The sequence below is a fragment of the Gossypium hirsutum genome, chromosome D03 (genome assembly GCF_007990345.1).
Source record: "Gossypium hirsutum isolate 1008001.06 chromosome D03, Gossypium_hirsutum_v2.1, whole genome shotgun sequence".
Classification (NCBI taxonomy): Eukaryota; Viridiplantae; Streptophyta; class Magnoliopsida; order Malvales; family Malvaceae; genus Gossypium; species Gossypium hirsutum.
The window spans coordinates 8,781,172-8,803,982 of record NC_053439.1 but is presented as its reverse complement, the minus strand read 5'-3'; the positions used below and the strand labels follow the sequence as shown (position 1 = coordinate 8,803,982).

The 22,811-nt window shown below is 34.1% G+C and overlaps 1 pseudogene; it reads left to right on the top strand.

The window, feature by feature from the left end:
* The first annotated feature begins 14,780 nt into the window (after positions 1-14,780).
* LOC107950539 (phenylacetaldehyde reductase-like) lies at positions 14,781-16,439 on the top strand (annotated as a pseudogene).
* Positions 16,440-22,811: the final 6,372 nt, after the last annotated feature.

Sequence of the window (22,811 nt, the reverse complement as noted above, 5' to 3'; positions counted from 1 at the left end):
ACAAAAAAATTTTGAAAAAGGAAGGGTTTCAGTCTCACATGCTGAAGATTGAGCGTCGAAGCAACAGAAAACACTCCGAGACCTTCGCACGATACAACAAATTCATGAGCCTAAGGAGTTTAGGGAATGGTTTTCCTCGAAAACTTTTTTGAATTGACTTACAATAAAAGAACAACAGAAAACGAAACTCTTTCAACTACAACAGCAAAATTTAATAGGCAGAATTTGAGAGCTAAGCGACGAAGATTGAAAAGAAGAAAAAGAAAATAAAAAAAATGAGGGAGAGAATGAGAGAGTTACGTTAACATAAAAATAAATTTCGCAAAGTAACAAAAACATATCTCTGCTTCATTTACGCAAAGACTCGAACATAGGACCAGAGAGTAAACAGAGGCTTAACCAGTGAACCATCAAGCTCATTCTTGACAAAGATTGTCATCGAATTCAACTTAAACAAAGAATCCTAAACTAACGATTTAAGTAAGGAACTTAACAAAATTCTAAAATTCATGCGACTTGAACCTCAGATCTTAAGAGAGCAAATAGAGCACAGAACCACAGAAGCAGACACATATTCATCGACACAACTTAGTAATTAAAACTCAATTTTGTGCCGTAACAACTCTCTCCCCCTAAAAGTAAATTTAGGCCTCGAAATTATACCTGATTCAAAAAGATGTGAATATTGCTGACATACCGAATCTTCAAGTTCCCAGGTAGCTTCCTCAGTATCATAATTCCGCCACTAAACCTTGACCAAAGGTATAGTTTTCCTCCGCAAGCTTTAACAACCCACTCTAGAATCTAAATCGATTCCTCCTCGAAGGTGAGATCAGGTCTCATCCACATTTCCTCTACAAATACAATGTGGGAAGGGTCAGATCAATATTTTTGCAACATCAAAACATGAAACACGCCGTGGATCCGATCAAGTTCAGGTGGCAACTCGAGCTGATAAGCAACCGGTCCCACCTATTTTATGATGCGGTAAGGTCTAATGAATCTCGGACTTAACTTGTCTTTACATCCAAACTTGATGACCCTTTTTCACGAAAATACTTTCAGAAATACCCGATCACCTGTAGAGTACTCAATATCCTTTCTTTTTAAGTCAGCATAGGACTTCTGTCAATTTGAAACAACTTTTAAATGATCCGAATTAATTAACTATATTTGTAGTTTCAAACACCAATTTGGGACCTAAAACCCGACGTTCACCTAGATCGATCCAACACAGAGGAATACGACACTTACAGCTATACAGGGCCTCGTAAGGTGTCATCTGAGTGCTAAACTAATAACTATTGTTATACACAAATTTAGCTAATGGTAGGTGATCTTTCCAACAACCTCTAAAGTCAATCACATAGCTCCTAAGTATATCCTTTAGTATCTGAGTCACTCACTCAGATTGTCCATCAGTCTGAGGGTGATACGCAGTACTAAAATCCAGTCGTGTACCTAAAGTCTCGTGGAACTTCTTTCAGAACTTGGAGGTGAAACACATATCCCTATCCAAAATGATCAAAATCGGAACCTCGTGTAACCTCACAACCTCAAACACGTACAGTTTGGCTAGTTTTTGTAGCGAATAATCGGTTCTGATCGATAGAAAATGAGTAGAATTGGTCAATCGATCAATGATGACCCACACCAAATCCTTCTTTATGGGTGTTAAAGGTAACTCGCTAACGAAATCCATTTTCACATACTCCCACTTCTATAGGGGAATCTTAACCAGCTAAAGCAACCCCGAAGGTAATTGATATTAAGCCTTAACTTTCTAAAATGTCAGATAGTGAGACACGAAGGTAGTCACTTTCCGGTTAAACTCGACCACTAGTACAATTCTCAAATATCACGGTACATTTTATTTCCACCAGAATGCATAGCGTAAGGGCTACTATGCACTTCTTACAGGATCGACTGTCGTAACTCACGGCCTTTAGGCACACAAACTCAGCCTCTAAAACACAGAACCCCATCACTCTTCAAACCAAATTCAGAAGCTTCACTAGACTCAACCTAACGTAAACACTGAATTAAATACTCATCATCGAACTATTTAGCTCGGATCTATTCAAACCAAGTGGGCTTAACTTTTAGTTCAACAATAAACTCCCATCATTAAACAAACTCAATCGAGCGAACATCGCATGCAAATCAGACATCGCTCAACGGCTAAGGGTGTCGGCCACCACCTTAGCCTTACCAGGATGATACCTGATGGTATAGTCGTAGTCCTTAAGCAACTCAACCCATCTACGCTGTCTGAGATTCAACTCTTTTTGAGTTAACATATACTTGAGACTCTTGTGATCGGTGTAGATGATACACCTCTCACCGTACAGATAATGTCTCCAGGTCTTTAGAGCAAACACAACTACGGCCAGTTCGAGTCGTAAGTAGGGTAATTTCCCTCATGTCTTAAGTTGTCGAGAGGCATAAGCTATAAACTTACCATCTCACATCAGTACACATCCTAAATCGACGTGCGACGCTTCTTTATAAACCACAAACTCCTTACCCGGCAGGGGCTAAACTAAAATAGGAGCTTGGGTCAGAACAAACTTGAGCTTTTTAAAACTCGACTAGTGCTCCTTAAACCATTTAAACGGTGTATTCTTACGTAGTAACTTAGTCAAGGGAGATGCTACCAAGGAGAACCTCTCAACAAATCTCTAATAGTAACCCGCTGAGCCAAGGAAACTCTGAAGTTTAGATACATTATTCGACTATTTCCACTCCACTACGGCCTTAATCTTCTTGGGATCGACTCGAATTCCACCAGTGGTCACAACATGTCCTAGAAAGGCAACCTCAGACAACCAGAACTCGTACTTACTAAACTTGGCATAAAGCTATTTTTTACGAAAGTTTGTAGTACGATACGAAGATGCTTGTCATGTTAGGCTTTAGTCTTTGAGTATATTAGAATATCGTCAATGAAAACGACTACAAACTAATCTAGATATGGCTGAAATACCCGATTCGTGAAATCCATAAATGCAGCTAGAGCATTATTTAACTTGAAAGACATAACCAGGAACTCGTAATGTCTGTAATGAGTCCTGAAAGTATTCTTGAATACATTCGCCTCCTTAAATTTGAATTGATGATAACCTAAACAGAGATTGATTTTGGAAAATATAGAAGCTTCACGGAACTGATCAAATAAATCATCGATTCTCAAGAGCGAATACTTATTTTTTACTATTAACTTGTTCAGCTGATGATAATCAATACACATTCTCATTGTATCATCCTTTTTGACAAACACCACCGGAGATCCCCACGGAGACACACTCGGTCTAATAAACCCTTGGTTAAGAGGCTCCTAAAGTTAAGCTTTCAACTTAGCCAGTTCTTTTGGTGCCATGTGATAGGGTGCAATCGACACCAGAGTTGTTTCAAGTATCAGATCGATACCAAACTCGACTTCCCGGTTCAGTGGTACACTAGGTAACTAGTTGGGAAAAACATCTGGAAAGTCCTAAACTGTCCGAATGCGTCAACAGATGCCTTAACTAAATCAGAGTCAGAAATAAAGGCAAGGTAAGCCTCGCACCCCTTTCGAACCAATTTCTCAGCTACAAGAGTAAAGATTACATTGGTAAGGTAATCTCGCCATTCCCCTATCACGACTATTTCACAGTTATCTTCTTTTCTCAAAGCTACCTTCTTTAAGGCACAGTCAAGACTAACTGGGTGCTCAACGAGCCAATTAATACCCAGAATAAGATCAAACTCCCCAAAAGGTAGTTCTATTAAATTAGTCGAAAACACAACTTCCTGAATCTCTAACGATGCTCGTCAGTAAACCTTGTTAACCTAGACTAACTGACTTAGAGGACTAACCACAAAAATCCTACTAGTAGTATACTCAACAGAGATGTTTAGTTTCACAAATATAGTACTAGCTATGTAAGAATGAGCAGAGTCTATATCAATTAAGGAAAAATAGGGTATAGAGTAAATATAGAACGTATCCGCAATAACATGAACATCATCCCTGTCCTCACAGCGTCTAACAGTGTACACAAGTGTAGGTTGCCTAGCCTTAGTATGAGTCGCACCTCTTTTTGGTGCTCGTTGACCTCTTCCAGTACCTCAACCTCTAGGTGGTTGTGGAGTTCCCCTCAGAGGCTGAACAATACTCATAGTTGTAACTGGTGCCAAAACTAGTGCCTGATTAGGTTGACGAGAGAAATCCCAAACACGATGCTCTATTGACCTACAACGAAGGCAAGCCCCAGACTTTCTCAAGCACTTACCTAGATGGCGACTCCCGCAATCAGCACATCGCAGAATCACATTAGAGGCGACTGACACCTCGTTCCTAGGAGGCTTGTCGACTCTAGCCCATTTCTTGGGATGCTGAACAGAACTAGAAGGACCTAAATATTTCCTCAGTTTGGTTTAAGTTTTCTCTCGATCTTTCCTTTCACGCTTAGTGCGCTTGACTTCCTCTACAAATTTAGCCTTATCCACTAAAACCAAAAATACTCACTCCTTTTAAGGAGTTATCAGAACACGCAGGTCATAACGTAATACATCCTCAAACTACACAAATTTATTATACTCAGTCCCAACCAGTGCTCGAGCATACCTGCTCAATCTTAGAAACTTGGCATTATACTCAGATATATTTCTCAAGAAGGATGACTCAACTCGAGCTCCCCCACGACTCCCCTAGTGTCTGCGCGACTCTCGTCTACAGTTTTCTTGTGAACTCACACTTTTCAGTGTCTACAATGTCAGAACACACAAATAAATCCAATATTCCCTTCAAATTCCTATAACAGTTAACTTTAGAGTACATAATTAATCGACAAAATCAGTCACCACGGTATATCATATATGCAACATATCAAAAGAGATACTTATAGGTGTGACATCAAAGACTCGGTCCTTCTAAGCCAATTATTTAGTTCTTTATACAAAAGCATTTTGTTTAAAAAATCTTTTTTATAAAACAGAGGCCTAATTTCATAGGCTGTGTGTTGTGAACTAGCTCTAATACCACTAAATGTAACACCCTAAACCTAGCCTAAACGGGAAGACCAAGTTTAGAATGGCACGAAAACTTACCAGAATATAGTTACATAATAAGCAAACCTTTCAACCACTGTTAAGTTCTGAAATACTCGTTATTCGAAACATGGTTACAACTTAGAAGTTTTACAATACGAGTTCAAAATTATAGATTCACACACACATATATAGTAAATCCTATAGGTGATCGAGCCTCACGACCGACGGCCGTTTAGTCCTGTGAGTTCCTTGAAATTCATACGAATAGTTAGAGCGTTGCAGCATAGAATGTAACATAATTAAACTATACTATGTATAATAACTCATATGACACTTAGTTTCCAGATACAATTCGGTATCATCAATCAGAGTGATAGTGTAAAACATATTCAGACATAAAATAATCTTGAAATACAGTATATCAGTTACAGGTGCACGTATAACACAAACACAATAATAAATCATAACTCTCATCCCATGCAGATGTAGAACAGATAACAGAATCAATACGTATTTCAGATACAGATACAATAACATGTTCCAGTACGACAAAGTATAAATAGAATCAGTTTATAGTCACAATAAAGCAGATCATATAGCTCAATACAGTGATACCTATCTTACAAGTAGTTTACACTCGCCCTGTACCATAATTATGTCATTCCTAAAGTTAGCAATTTGGGCTCACGCACCCAAACGGTGGCCCGTCTCACTCTACATAGCCTAGCACATAGTAATGTGGTCACCCATATGCTCAATTTATCATATCAGTGAGTTACGTGGCCTGGGTACATGCCTATCTCCCTTGCTCGTGTGACTCCAAATTTAAAATAAAGAGTTACACGGTCTAGACAGATGCCCGTGTGACTCTAAATTCCAACTCTAAGAGTTACACGGTTTGGACACAAACCCGTGTCTCTTGCCCGTGTGACTCTAAATTCCAACTCAAGAGGTTACGCAGTCTCCTACATGAGCTCTCATCTGGCTGTGTAACGCACATGGCCTACACACACGCATGTGTAGCAACCCGTGTGCCCTTAACAACCCTATTTTTTATGGAGAAAACACTGAAAAAGAGAGGGTTTCGGTATCCACATGTTGAAAATCCAGCGTAGAAGCAAAAAAGAACGCTTTGAAACCTTCGCACAATACAGCAAATTCAAGAGCCAAAGGTGTTTGGGGAACAATTTTCCTCAAAACCTTTTTCGAATTGACTTTTAGTAAAAGAAAAACATAAAATGAAACTCTTTCGACCACTGCAGCAAAATTTAAGAGGCAAAATTTGAGAACTAAGAGATGAAGATTGATAAGAAGAAAAAGAAAAGGAATGGAAAGAAAAGAAAATGAGGGAGAGGAGAGAGTTACGTTAACATAAAAAAATAAAATTTGTTTTCAAAAGCAAAACTAACTAATCTTTCAAAGTAACAAAAACATAACTCCGCTTCACTTATGCAAATACTCGAACACAAGACCAAAGAGTAGACAAAGGATTAACCAGTGTACAGTCGATGTCGTTCATGATGCGTTCAATAGCCTCGAGTTAATACTCAGCCACCGTAGGAGCGACCCTCGTCACGCCCCTAAACAGTTCAGCGGTAGTCAATCGGAGCCATTCAATAACTGACCCTTGTACCCTAGACACAGTATGGGTCCTAGCGACCTTCTCTAATACTCAAAACATCACTTGGGACACATGATCGTCCCCGCTTGGCGCATCTAAGACCCTGTCTCAGCAGTAGGAGTACCAACAATCTCGCTGGTCTTCAACTCGGGTATGCTTCCTAAGGAGGATGACTCAACTCGAGCTCCCCCATGATGCCCCTAGCATCCGCGCAACCCTCATCCATGGTTTCCTTATGAACTCATACTTTTTAGTGTCTACAATGTCAGAACACATAAATCAATCTAATATTCCCATCAAATTCCTATAACAGTTTACTTTAGATTATATAATTAATTGACAAAATTAGTCACCACGGTACATCATATAGGTAAAATATCAAAAGAGATACTTATAGGCGTGGCATCAAAGACTCGATCCTTCTAAGTTAGTTATTTAGTTATTTATACAATATCATTTTTTTAAAACATCTTTTCTTTTTTAAAAAATAGAGCCCAATTTCACAACCCAAGTGTTGTGAACTTGACTCTGATACCACTAAATGTAACATCCTAAACCTAGCCTAAACGGGAAGACTAAGTTTAGAGTGCCACGACAACTTACAAGAACTCAGTTACATAATAAGCAAACCTTTCAACCACTATTAAGTTCTGGAACACTCGTTATCTGAAACATGGTTACAACTTAGAAATTTTGCAATATGAATTCAAAGTTATAGATTCACACACACATATATTTAGTAAGTCCTACAAGTGACCGAGCCCCACGTCTAACGGTCGTTTAGTCCTATGAGTTCCTTGAAATTCATATGAATAGTTAGAGCGTTGCAACATAAAATGAAACATAATTAAACTATACTATGTATAAGAACTTAGATGAGGCTTAGTGTCCAGACACAGTTCGGTATCATCAATCAGAGGGATAACATAAAACAGATTCAGACATAAAACAATCTTGAAATGCAGTAAATTAGTTATAGGTGTACGTATAACACAAACACATTAGCAGATACAAATGTCATGTTGCTACTGATACAGAAACAACTTCCCTAGTCTAGCCGCTATACACCATCTCCATCCCCCTTACACACCAATAGGTAGATTATACCCGCCCATCCTTACACTTCTCATAGTGTCAGTATGACACGTTGCAATGTCTACAGTCTCACTGCCAGATTAACATATTATATGGGTGGTTTGACCACCAGTTCAAAATAAAATACTTCCTTCAAATCATAACTCTCATCCCATGCAGATGCAAAACAGATAACAAATATCAATACGTATTTCAGATGCAGATACAATAACACGTTCCAGTACGACAAAGTATAAATAAAATCAGTTTATAGTCACAATAAAGTAGATCATATAGCTCAATACAGTGATACCTATCTCACAGGTAGTTTACACTCGCCCCATACCATAATTACGTCATTCTCGAAGTTAGCAATTTGGGCTCACACGCCCAAACGGTGGCCCGTCTCACTCCACACAGCCTAGCACACAACCGTGTTGTCACTCGTTGCTCGATTTATCACATCAATGAGTTACATGGCCTGGGCACACGCCTGTGTCCCTTGCCTGTGTGACTCTAAATTTGAACTCAAGAGTTACACGACTTGGACACATGCCCGTGTGTCTTTTCCGTGTGACTCCAAATTCTAACTTTGAGAATTACACGGTGTGGACACACACCCGTGTCTCTTTTCTGTGTGACTTTAAATTCCAACTCAATGAGTTACACGGTCTCTCATACGAGCTCACATCTGGTTGTGTGACGCACATGGCCTGCACACACACTTGTGTGGCAGCCCATGTGCCCTCAACAACCCTATTTTTTATGGAGAAAATAATGAAAAAAGGAAGGGTTTTGGTACCCACCTGTTGAAGATCCAGCATAGAAGCAAAAAAGAACACTCTAAAACCTTTGCACAATACAGCAACTTCACGAGCCTAAGGCGTCTGGGGGACAATTTTCCTCGAAACCTTCTCCAAATTGACTTTCAGTAAAAGAACAACAGAAAACAAAACTCTTTCAACCACAACAGCAAAATTTAACAAGCAGAATTTGAGAACTAAGCGATGAAGATTGAAAAGAAGAAAAAGAAAATGAAAGAAAAAAAGAAAAGAAAACGAGGGAGATGAGAGAGTTACGCTAACATAAAAAAAAAATTTGTTTTCAAAAGAAAAACTAACTAATCCTGTAAAGTAACAAAAACATAACTTCGCTTCGCTTATGCAAAGACTTTAACACAAGACCAGAGAGTAGACAGAGGCTTAACCAGTGAGCCAACATGCTCATTCTTGACATAGATTGTCACTGAATTCAACTTAAATAAAGAATCCTAAGCTAAGGGTTTAAGTAAGGAACTTAACAAAATTCCAAAATTTATGCGACTCAAACCTTAGATCTCAAGTGAGCAAATAAAGCACACAACCATAGAAGCAGACACATATTCATAAACACGACTTAGTAATTAAAACTCAAATTTTAGGGCATTAAAGTATCTTTGTTGTCACAAAGACGTCTCTTAGTTTGTTCACTTGAGATCATTAGTTGATATTCTTTTTTTCAATCCACTGAATTATCGAAAACCTTATTTTCAATGAATACAACATCTCTTATTTCAATTATCATATTTGATACTAAGTCAAGAACACGATAAGCCTTAGAGTGTTGGGCATATCCAACAAATGCACCTTTAACGACTCTTGGTCTTAACTTTGTTCTCTATTGGTCGGGAACTCTATAGTAAGTCAAACACCCCCACACTTTGAAATAATCTAAGTTTGGCATCCAACCCTTCCATAATTTATATGCAGATACTTTTAATTTTCTCGATGGTATTTTGTTAAGGATATAACACACAATCAATAATGCTTTACCACATAGATTATATGGAAGTTTAGCATTTAACAACATCGAGTTAACTATAACTATTAAAGTACGATTCTTTCTTTCTGCCAAACTATTTTGTTGCGGAGTATAAGGCGTGAAACACTTATGTACCACACCATTCTCCTCAAAAAATACATTAAATGCATTTGAAAAATATTCACCACCTCTATCACTACGAAGCACCTTAATTTTCTTACTAAACAAATTCTCAACCTCATTTTTAAAACATTTAAACATATCAAAAGCCTCGTTTTTACTTCTCATAAGGTACACATAAGTAAATCTAGAGAAATCATCTATAAAAATGATAAAATATCATTTTCCACCCCTTGTTAAAATTCTATTTAATTCACAAACATCCAAATGGATTATATCTAACACTTATGAAATCCTTTCGCACTTATTAGGAAACGGTTTCTTGGTAATTTTTTTATTGAATACAAACTTCACATTTATCCACAAACTCATCATTACTTAGACTGATATAACTATTCTTTTGCATATATTGTAAATTTTTAAAATTAAAATGTGCTAGAAGCGCATGCTACAAAGGATAAGATTCAACAATATAAGCAGAAGAATTGAGTTTATTTATATCAATGCTCAACTTGAACATGTCCTCGTTACAATATTCCTTTCCTACATATATATCACCATTAAGCAAGACTAACTTATCGGATTCCAAGATAACCTTGAGCCTCTTATTACATAGAAGACTCGTGGACAATAATTTCTTACTCACATCGGGAACATGCAACACATTGATCAAGGTCAATTTCTTCTCAGATGTGAAGTTGAGTTCCACCGTCCCTTGACCAAGCACATTAACTAATTGATAGTTACCCATAAGCATTTCATGGTTTGTCACTAATTCATAAATCTTGAATTATTGTCGGTCATTACTAGAATGACGAAAATGTGGAAGTGTACACAATCGCAACAAGTAATAAAGTGACAAGTATATGTCGAGTTATCGTACCCACAGGGACTGTAAAAATGAATGTTTATGAAATTAATGTTAAAACACTTTGGTGATGGAAAATATTTTGGTTTAAAGATGATTAAAAACTAAGGGTTAAAAACTAAGTAAAAAAATTAAAAATAAAAAGGTTTTAATTCACGATTTCAAATAAGGTTTAATCAAGATGATATAATTGTGTTGGATTAATTAAATTCCTTTAACTTAGAATTTTTAAACTTATGTTTATACTTCTATGAACAAATTCACGGTAACTCGGTAATTTGCTAACTACTGCTCATACATACTTATTAAATTAATCAATCTCTTGAACATTTTTCAATTTCAATCCAAGCGATTAATCAATCTTCACAAGCATATAAAAGATCAAGTGAGGTAACAGAGTATTTCTACCTTGAAATAGTTTAATCACAATAATCTTGCAAGTTATGCAGGGCATATGTATCGCCAAATACAATGCTAAATTAACTTCAGCTACCTTAGAAGAATAAACATGCACTGATTAAGTATTGTGTCAATTAATTATAATTTCAATACGATTTAATGACTAATTCATTAGTTATCTAACAATTAATATTGCAAGAATAACTTAGGCATGATTTTACTTAATCAAGCATCTTACCGAGACCTATAACAACACAAACACAATTTCAATAATTCAAGCAGGCAAAATATAATCAACCCAACACGGATTAAATTCAAGCTAGACTGATTAAAATAACCATTTCAATAGCATAAATATTCATAAACATGTTTGTTAAAACAACAACAAAATTTAAAGAGATAGGGAACAAGAAGCAAATTCGGTGTTTCTCCATGGCTTGACTGATTTCTCTGTTCTTCGTTCTCCGTTGTCTTCGTCTATCAAGGTGGATTATGAACACTTTAATTGCTTCTCAACAATGGCTAATGAGGACCTCTTTCCCAAGAGAAGAAATTGGCACTTGAACAAAAGGGAAAATGGGAAGGAAAAGTTGAGAGAAAGTGAGAGAGGAGAATAGAGAATGAGAGTGTGAGGGATGAGTTGAATGATCAGCAAGGGGTGGCTTTTATAGCTGATTGTGGCTGCTAAAAATAGCAAATTCCATCAGCCAAAGAGACCCCCTTGGCTGGCCACACACATGGCAAAGTTGAGAGATTCAACTTGCTAAAAATAGCCTGGGGCAAATCCATAAAGCCACATTTTTTGGAGGGGTTTGAATGCAAGGTTGAAAGTTCTTCAAGAGCTTCTTTGCAAGCTTATTTAGTCAGCTAAAATGCTGATTTGGGTCAGCATATGGACGGTTCTATGCAGCCCAATTGGTGGCTGGTTCGGTTCACTAGATTCGGTTCAACCAATGCGGTTCAACTAGACCCTTTTTTTTCATAATTAATTAATAATAATTTATTTAGCCTAAATAAAACTGGGAATAAATTAAAATTAATTATATTATGAATTAACACACATTTTTGGACCATCTTAGGCTGGAAATAAATTTTCCTCGATGCTTCAAATTTGCCGAGCCAATTTTCGCCCTTTGTTCATATTTTTAACACAATTTATTTATTTTATAATATTTAATTATTTTTTGAGAAGAATTTAACCGAAATAGAATGATTAAAGTTAAAAAAGGCATGCAAAAACACATAAATTTTCGTGTTTCTAATTACACACATGGATAGTATCTCTGAATTCAAGCCACCAATTATAGGACTTATCGATTATGGCTATGTTGAGTTCAATAATCATACCAATCTACAAACTCCCGATCCTTTCCGTAACTATAGCCACTAAGTCCTTGTCATTCACCATATTGGTTTTAGAAGTTGTGGCATATTGCTTCTTTTTGAGAAGTTTACAATTCTTAATGTAGTGTTCTTTCTTATTGCATTTATAGCAATTGCGACATTTTTTCTTCTTGTCTTACATATCCTTGGTCTCAAAAATGGTCTTTCACTTACTATTTCGAGAGTTCTTGGACTCGCTCATATGGTTCACTTTAGAACTTTGGGGAAGATACACCGCATCACACTTTTGAGTTTCCTCTTCAATACGCAAATGCCGAAATATTTTCTCTATAGAAAAGTTTTCTATCATTTGCAGAAGTTTCTTCTGATAATTGTTCCAAGACGAGGGCAACCTCGAGATGATAGCGCCGACTTGTAACAATTCTGGGATAACAACTTTCAAGTTATGAAGCTTGCTTACAAGGACTTGTAGTTTATGGACTTGATCCATGATTGGGATACTATCGAGCATTTTGAATTTGAAATACTTCACCATTAAAAATTTATTCGTACCTTGTCTCTCAGTGTTGTATTTCTCTTCAAAAGCTTTCTATATTTCCATCGGGGATTGCATCGACATGTAGAGATCATACAATCAATCAGACAAGGTGTTAATGATGTGTCTGCGACATGTGAAATTTTCTTCCTCACGTTTCTTCTTGAGTTCGACCACTTTTGCAATTTTTCTCGAGGTTTGCATTGGGGGCGGGATCCTACACATGTTGTAGGTTTGGATCCAGAATGTACGCCACATTCAAGATGGTAAAAAGGAAAAGCATCTTATCCTTCTAGCGATTGAAGTTTGAGCCATCAAATTGGTAAAGTTTCACAAACTCTTGGTTCATCACTTTGAATGTGGTGGTAGCCTCCTTCGCCATCTCCAAAAATGCTCTCTTTGATTTTTGGAGAATTTGAGTGGAGATGATAGATCTGGAGACGATATGGAATTAAACAGTAGACTTCGAGGCACGTGTGATGCTTTCCAAAGAGAACAATTTGACCCAACACAAAGTTGCTAAAGGGTTAAGCAAAGGTCATCCCAGGATACACGAAGCTTTTTTTTATTTCCTTTGATTAGCAAAATCGAGGAATTCCCTAACTCTGACTCTAATTTCTGAAATTGAATTTATTATAATGATAATTATGAGCACCATAGTCCCTTTATTTATATGCACTCAATGGACACAATTGAAGAGACACAACCCTTTGTGTTGGACATACTTCTTAGAAAAAACATGTCTCATGGAAATCAAATGTATCCATTAGATGAATAAATCATCACTTTCTAATTTGAATAAGTGCTAATGAATAGTGAACTTGCAATCTACAATTTCCAACAGTTATTAATATGAGAAATATATTTTTAGAACAACGAATGTCTTCTCAACCACATTTCGAATCCTTGAATGCCTTAAATAAAAAAGTTTGCGAGTTGTTTATGGTGCTTATGTGTGTCACCATTCTTTTCTATAGTATCATACCTCTTGATATAATGCATGAAAATCTTTCGTATTTCAATAATTAGTATCAACCTTTTAATATTTTGGTTCACAATCCAAATACGATGTAGCTTTAATTATAAAAAAAATTAAATAAACTTATTTTGGAGAAAAACTTATGCTAAGTTATATCTCTTTCTATAATATGTAAATTAAATAAAAAATAATATAATTTTTTAATATATAACCTTTATAAAAAAAGGTTTTATAAATTGTCTAATAACTTTCATAACAATTGTTATAAATAATATAATTTTTTGTCATAACTTTAGAGAATTATTTTTATAAATAAGCTATGATAAAAAAACTATAACATTTTTTTATTATGAATAAGTATATTATTTTTATAATATATAGTACGGAGACATAAAAAAGTTACTTAGATACTTTTTGGCCATAAATTTTTATAAATAAATATATTATAATATGTAACTTTTTGGCCAAAACTAAATATTTTTTTAGGATTTAAATAATATATATTTTTATTATAATTTTATAAAATCAATTTTTTAATAATATAATTCTTTAAGATTTATATTATAAGAAAATTTTGGTCATAATCATACTAAACACTCATACATGTTCATAATATAATTTTTATAATTTATATACAAATAATATTTTAAAATTGATTTTGAATATAATTAACTGTGTAATCATTACAATTCTCACTTTATTCTAAGAATTGAAAAGTATGATCAAAATTTTAATTATACGTAATTCGATGAGACTCATCAATTATAATAATTATCCTTATATAATTATAAATAATTACATTTAAGTATGTGATTTTCCTAAAAACATTCCGAGAAGTGATTTTTATAACAATGCTAAACACTTTCATAAACTAATTATGTTAGGTTTGAATATTTAATGCTAACGGGTATTCTTTGATTGGACCACAGAAAGAGGTGTTGATGTAAACGTAACTAACGTGATTATTAATTTACTTAAAAAGCAGTGCATGCAGAAGCAGATGGAGAGGGCAGGACACAAAGATGAGCGAAGCAGAGACAGTGGTTTGTGTGACAGGAGCATCGGGTTACATCGCTTCCTGGCTTGTAAACCTCTTACTTCGACATGGCTACACTGTCAACGCTACTGTTCGTGACCCATGTCAGTGCTTCTTTTTCTTTGCTTTTACTATCCCATTATCATCGTTCTCTCTTTCCTTTTCATTCCTAAAATGTTTTCATAACTTGAATATGTTTCCCTTAAACTTGTATCATATCATGCTTATTTATATTCTTAGACGACCGGAAGAAAACAGAGCACTTGCTTGCACTTGATGGAGCAAATGAAAGGCTCCATTTGTTCAAAGCGGAGCTACTTGAAGAGGGATCTTTTGATTCTCCGGTTGAAGGTTGCATTGGTGTTTTCCATACAGCTTCTCCTTGTTATTTTGGCCCCAAGGATCCGCAGGTTATTCTCTTTAAATGACTCTACGATTTCTGGTTAAGGTTAATGCTGATGATTTGAGGAACTATGGCACTTTTGTTTCTAGGCTGAACTGGTTGAACCCGCAGTGAAGGCAACACTTAACGGTCTTGGATCCTGTGCTAAAGTTCCATCCATTAAAAGAGTGATTATAACCGCCTCTCTTGCAGCAGTAATGTTAACCGGGAAACCTCTGGCTGATGATGTGGTAGTTGATGAGACATGGTTCTAAGATCCTGTTGTTTGTGAAAAATTAAAGGTGTTTCGGTTTCTGGTTATCTCCATTAATTGTACCTTTGAGAAAGTGAAGGATGTTTTATGTATATTGATAATGGATATACTCTGAATTAATTCTTGTAATTGAAATGTTGTTTGTTTCTATCAGGATTGGTATATGCTTTCAAAGACTTTAGCAGAGAAGGCTGCTTGGAAGTTTTCAGAAGAGAAGGGTATGGACATGGTGACAATTAACCCGGGCACGGTGTTAGGACCTCTTTTACAGCCAACTCTCAATACTAGTGTGGAGCCAATTGCAAAGCTCGAAGGTAGGTAAACCTCCAACCACCACAGCAGTATAAATCCTTACTTTCTATCTAACATACCCTTTACTTGATGCAGGGGCTGAAACGTTTCGTAATGCAACATGTAGATTGGCGGACGTTAGAGATGTGGCGAATGCGCATATACTTGCATTCGAGAATCCTTTGGCTTGCGGAAGATACTGTGTAGCTGGGAAACCTACACACTCTTGTGAGATTTTGAAGATATTACGGGAGCTTTACCCCCATCTCAATCTTCCTCAAAAGTAAGCCTAACAAGTTTCATTTATACATCACATATGCATAGATGGTCAGATGAATAGTGGAATGTTTTGGTGATTGCAGATGCTCAGATGAGAAGCTTTCCATGCCGGCATTTCCAGCATTTCAGGTATCCCAGGAGAGAGTGAAAAGTCTAGGCATTAAATTTACCCCATTGGAGGTGAGCTTAAAGGATACTGTTGACAGCTTAATGGAGAAGAACTTGTTGAGCGTCTAATTCATTGGCATATTAGCAGACCAGTCAAAGGATTCTTCAGCTTGGGACTAGTTACTTTGTTACCACCATGGCAATCTAACTGCCCTTAATATATAAAAACATCATTCCCAGCTGACTTGGCATATTATTAACTATTTTTAGTTATGAAAGTTTTCTTTTCAGTTTATATATACTAGAATCCATGACACCTCCTTTCAAATAATTTTTTTTAAAAATACATATTTTGAAAAAATAAAATGACAATTTTCAATTAATAGTTATGTAAGGGAATAATTTATATTAGGATGTTCTAAAAAAGTTTTGTTCTAGATTTAATTCATTGAAATGGAATAAAGTTATAATCGAAATAGAATAAAATTGTAATGGAATTAAATAAGTATAATAGTAATTTGATGGGATTAAATAAGTGTAATATTTTTTTATGAGTTATAGTTTAATTAATTTCTAAAATAATATGTTTTTAATTGTGGTAATTAGTGTAAATTAATATACTTTTATATTATTAAAAATAATAAAATAATGTATATAAATTATTTTGATATACATAGATCTACTACTCTCTCTTCTCTTAAAACCCCATACTTTATTTGATTAAAAATGCAACATGTAGTCAGACAATTTGGTTCCTTTAAAAACTAAAATTATTCAAATTTTCAATTGGAAAAAGTTGGCTTTTAAAATTTTAATTACTTTTAACTCAGCTATATCTTAGAAAGTAAATAGAAAACATCCTCAATAATGAATAAATCATATTATAAATAAATAAATAAAACAATGACTAAAATCATATAAGTGGATAAATATGAAAATTGAGATATTGAAGCATAATAATTTATACTCTCTATTCACAATTAATTTCTTTCTAATTGGCACAATATTAAGGTTTTCACTAAATCCTTATATTTTTAATTATTCTACATCACATTTTACATGTTTGTTTTGCTTTCTCATCAATCTGATAGGTAGCTACGCCCATGATGAATTTGATCCTTGTAATATCTACCTTGAAGACACCACACTGGAGAATAAATAAAAACATCTCAAGCTAAAAACAATCTCCAATATATGCTTTTGGAAAGTGAAGGGAGGGATATATGCTTTTGGAAGGCGTCTAACACAGGTAATTACACAGTGGCAAGGGGTTATAAGTCTCTTAATCAAGATTCTTGGATGGAGGCGGATACGAAATGGAAAATGATTTGGAGAGTCGAGGTGCCACAACGAATAAGTCAATTTCTGTGGTTATGCATGCATGGTAGAGTGTTGACTAACGAAGAAAGATGCAAAAGGGGATTAACAAATGACGGGTCGCGTTACATGTGCGGCCACATGTTAGAAAATATAGATCATACCCCGAGAACATGCCTATCGGCGCAACCAATTTGGAAAAGGTTAATTCCCGATTGTCTCCATAATGATTTCTTTACTATTGATTTTGAGAATTGGCTGCTGTTAAATATCAAGAATGAGGCGAACTTATTAGCTAAGGGGATATGATGGGAAATTGTGTTTGCTAATGTTGTATGGAGGTTGTGGGAAGGAAGGAGCTTGGTCATTTTTACTAATCAACATCTGAGTACGGATGATGTAGTCATGGCTAGTTGGTCTTAGGCTAAGCTGTCAATGAATTTGGCCTTTAACTCACAGCAACAAGCTTCTATGCGTTGCGAAAATCCTCAAAATGGTTGGTTTAAGCTGAATACGGATTGTGGAGTTGATGTTAATTCTGGCAATGCTACGGCGGGGGGCTTAGTGAGAGGCCCGAAAGGAGATTGGGTGCTTTGTTATGGTCGGAATTTAGGTATAAGTTCAGTCTTAGAAGCAGAACTTCAAGCGATTTCAGATGGGTTTAAAACGTCTTGGGATAAAGGGGTGCGTCGACTGTTGATTGAGAGTAATAGCAAAGTAACGGTGGATTTAATACTTGGAACCTAGATGGTGGAGTTACCAAATCTAGGGCTGGAGATCTATAATTAGATGGAGAGGAATCGGCAAGTAAAGGCACGCCATGTGCCAAGAAAAAAGAGATCTAGTTGTCAAGTTCAATGGCTAAAAAATATGTTATCTCTCTATTTTAACTAAATTACATAATATTTATTATTAATTATTTATACATGATGAATCACCAACCAATGATAACAAGGAATATATAAGAATAAGTCAACAAATATTGAATGCTAAAGTAATTAAATAAAATTGTATAGAATTTTATTATAATAACAAATACTTTCTTGTACTAAATTTTTTTCAAGTTTTATTAATAATTTTTATAATAATTAATATTATTTTTTATAATTTAAAATCATATAGTTATATAATTACATTTTACGTTATTGTAATTATAAGGGTAAACTACAAAAATAGTCACTTTTGTTTGCCTCAGGTTACATTTTAGTAACTTATGTTTGAAATGTTACGTTTTAGTCACTTATGTTATTATTTTTTACGAAGTGATCACTCTTCCGTTAAGTTCCGTTATCTCCCTAACGGTAATCCTACGTGGCAGTCTAACTAGATTTTAAGTGCCAACTTGGATTTCCTAATGGGATGATAATTGATTTTTAATTAAATAAATTTAATTAATTAAAAAATTTAAACCCTAAATCTTAGTTAAAAAACCATTCATCTCCCCCACTTGGGTTTTTGCATCTTTAATTTCTTGATTAATTGGTGAGTTCTTTTCATTCTTCAATCACTTAATGCATCGTTTTGTTTCTTTAATGTTTAATGTTATATTGAATTCATTGTTAAAGATTGTTTCTTTGGTCTATTATTTGAATGAGAGACACATGGATTTTAAGTTTTGAATTCACTGTTAAAGTATTTCAAAAGCTTGAATTCCCAGTTATTTTTTTTTAACTTTACTGGGGTTAACAATTTTTTTTAAAGCTTGAACTTCTTTTTTTTTCCATTGATGTAGGGTGTTGGAATTCACTGTTTAAAGGTTCCCAATTATTAAAGCATGAATTCACTGTTAAAGTGTCTCAAAAGCTATGAACTCTTTTTTTGCCATTGATGTAGGGTGTTGGAGATTCATACTAATTTACATGTGATTTAAGTTTTTAGAAAAATGGGTAATTTTTTAGGGTCAGAATGGATCCCTCAAAGCAAGAAACAAACCAAAAAAAAAACTTCTAAACTGATGGCTAGGAAGGAAACCCAAGAATTCCAATTTGTTGTTTACAATACCATGACTCAGCAAAAAGAGGTTTTCAAGCCCAAAACCCCTGGAAAAGTTCACATGTATGTCTGCGGTGTCATTGACTATGATTTCAGTCACCTTGGACATGCTCGTGCTGCCGTTTCCTTTGATGTCCTTTACAGGTGCATAATTTGTCTTAGAGAAACCCCTTAAAGAAAATTAAAAAAGGGGGGGAGATGTAGGGGTGAGCAAAACTCGATTCGACTAAAAAAAATAAAAAAAATTCGAATTTTAAGTTAAACGAATCGAGTTATTCGAATCAACTCGAATTTTTTTCGAATTTCGAGTTCGAATCGAGTTGAGTTTTCGAATTCGAATAACTCGAATAATTCAAATATCAAACTATAATATTTTACATTTTTACCCCAAACTCCCAAACCTTTTTACTTTTCCCTCAAAACTTTTACTCCTTCCCACTTTCCCCCCAAAACTTTTACTCCCCTCCCCTCCCAACCCCCCAATCTACCCAAAATCCATTTCCCACTTTTACCCCAAACTCCCAAACCTTTTTACTTTTCCCTCAAAACTTTTACTCCTTCCCACTTCTCCCCCAAAACTTTTACTCCCCTCCCCTCCCAACCCCCCAATCTACCCAAAATCCATTTCCCACCAAAATTTTACTCTCCCATTTATTTTTTCTCAAAAATTTACTCCCAAAAACCCTCAAAACCTTTTATTTTCCCCCAAAATTTTTACTCTCTTCCACTTTTCCCCTAAAACTTTTATTCCCTTCCCATCTCACCTCTCATCTATCCCAAACCCTCCCCCCTCCAATTTTTTTTAAATATTTTTCTTCCAAAATTTTACTCCCCCTATTTACTTTCCCTCAAACTTTTATTCCCAAAATTTTTTTATTTTTCCCCTAAACTTTTACTTCTCACCCTTTACTCTCAAATAAAAAATCAAAATTATCCAAAAAAAATCACTAAACATAAATAGTAATAATTTTATTTATATCTACTATTTATATTATTAAATTAAATTTCACATTTTATATTATTTATATTATTGAATTGTTTAGTCATATTGAATATTTATATTAAAATTGAATTATTAATTATGCCATAAAATATTCATGTTAAAATTTTATATTGGTATCAATTTCACATTTTACTTTTAAAATAACTTTTATTAAAAAAATCATATTTTTACATTTAATATATTTTTTAATTCTAAAATATATAGTGACAAGAATCTGAAGATAATTGAAACAACTAAGCAAGCAAAGAAGCTAACCAATATATAAAAAATTAATAAATAAATTATGAAGTGATGAAAGTTAATAAAAATTTGATTAAGGTGGACAAATTTTATTACGATGGGTGACAATGGTTACAAGGACCCAAAATTATTTTTTAAAATTTAACTCGAACAAATATATTCGATTCGATTCGATTCGAATTCCATCTCACTCGACTCGATTCGAGAAAACTTCAAATAAAGTTAGGATGATAAATGAGATTCGAAAATTCGATTAACTCGAAAATTTTCGATTCGATTCGATTCGATTCGATTCGATTCGATCGAATGCTCACCCCTAGGGAGATGAACAGTTTTTTAACTAAGATTTAGGGTTTAAATTTTTTAATTAATTAAATTTATTTAATTAAAATCTATTCTCATCCCATTAGGAAATCTAAGTTGGCACTTAAAATCTAGTTAGACTGCCACGTAGGATTACCGTTAGGGAGATAACGAAACTTAACGGAAGAGTGATCACTTCGTAACAAAATAATAACATAAGTGACTAAAACGTAACATTTCAAACATAAGTGACTAAAATGTAACATGAGATAAACAAAAGTGACTATTTTTATAGTTTACCCTAATTATAATTAAGTATACATTGTCAACTAAACATATCTAAGAAATTGTAATTACTTGCAAAGTGAAAAGCACCCTAAATTAATTTATAATTATTTTCTAAATTCCCCAGCAGACCTGATTATAAAAATCTAATTATTGTATGAAATTAGAAGAAAATGTTATTATATATATATATATATATGATTTGAGTTATAATTTATTTAATTAAGTTTTGCTCATGTGGGTGTGGTGATATGAATTATAAATACTGACGTTGAGTGTTGCAAAGATGGTTGTATTTAAAAAAATAATTTTTACAATTTTTAAATATTTTTCTTCTTAAAAAGTCTATTTTTTTATAATTTTATAATTACATGTTGATGTCACATGTAAGATTCAATAGTGTTATGTTAACAATATTTTTAGATATCGATTAAATCTTAACTTGGTTAGTATCAATATAGTTACTAATATAGGATGACGTGAGCTCGAGTGCACTGAAGTGTGTTTATCCTTTTATTTAAGGTTTAAGAGCAATTATAAATAATCTTAAATGTCGAAACCTTTTTAGAAATCGACTTGTTATTTTAAAAAACGAAGATGGAGTTGCCACCAATCATTTTTATTAGGTGTGATTGGATTACCTTGAAACTTAATCATTTTAATAAAAATGTTAATTTTACTAAAACAATAATTTTCGGTCTACAAAATCGAAGAAGTGGGTTCGGGAGTCGGTTACATATGAGGAAGGATTAACACCCTCATAACGCCCAAAATTGGTACCTAGTTGATTACTTGATGTCTTGGTGTCGAAAATTGAAAATTCAAAGAGAATTTAAAATACGATCCCTCTTTGCATGATGTTATTTGATTAAAATATTGCTAACTAAATTAAATTTCGTGGAAAAGGCTTTATTTCGAGTTAATTGAGAAGAAAAGATCATGCCTCATAAGTTAGGGTATGATGTCTCGAATCCTCGAAAACAAGAATAATCATCATTTGATTATTACCTAAATCTTATGTGTTTTCATTTTAAACAAGATATTTGATTACTTCGGTTTAAGGAGAAAGTCATACTCCGTAAGTTAGGAGCACAACCCCTCGCATTCCCCAAATAAAGAATATTGCCCCAGTATTAAATTATTTATTTTTTAATACGTTTGCACAGAAAAACAAATGAATGTATGTAGCAATATTTACAATACACGATGATGACAAAATTATGACATTTAACGAAATAATAACATAAATAATAAAAATGACAATAATATAATGAATACAATAATAATGAAAAAATAAAATAAAAAAATTCAATTAATAATACTATATAATAATGATAATAATAGTGAAATAATATAAAAATGTATGTTAATAATATAATTACGCTCATAAAATATTGATTTTTTGAGCGAATTTTAACAAAAAATAATATTAATTAACAATGGTAATCACTTAATAGTATTAATAGTATCAATAGTTAAAAAAATAAAGGATCGAAATAAAATAATCAGGAAATTCTAGGACAAAAA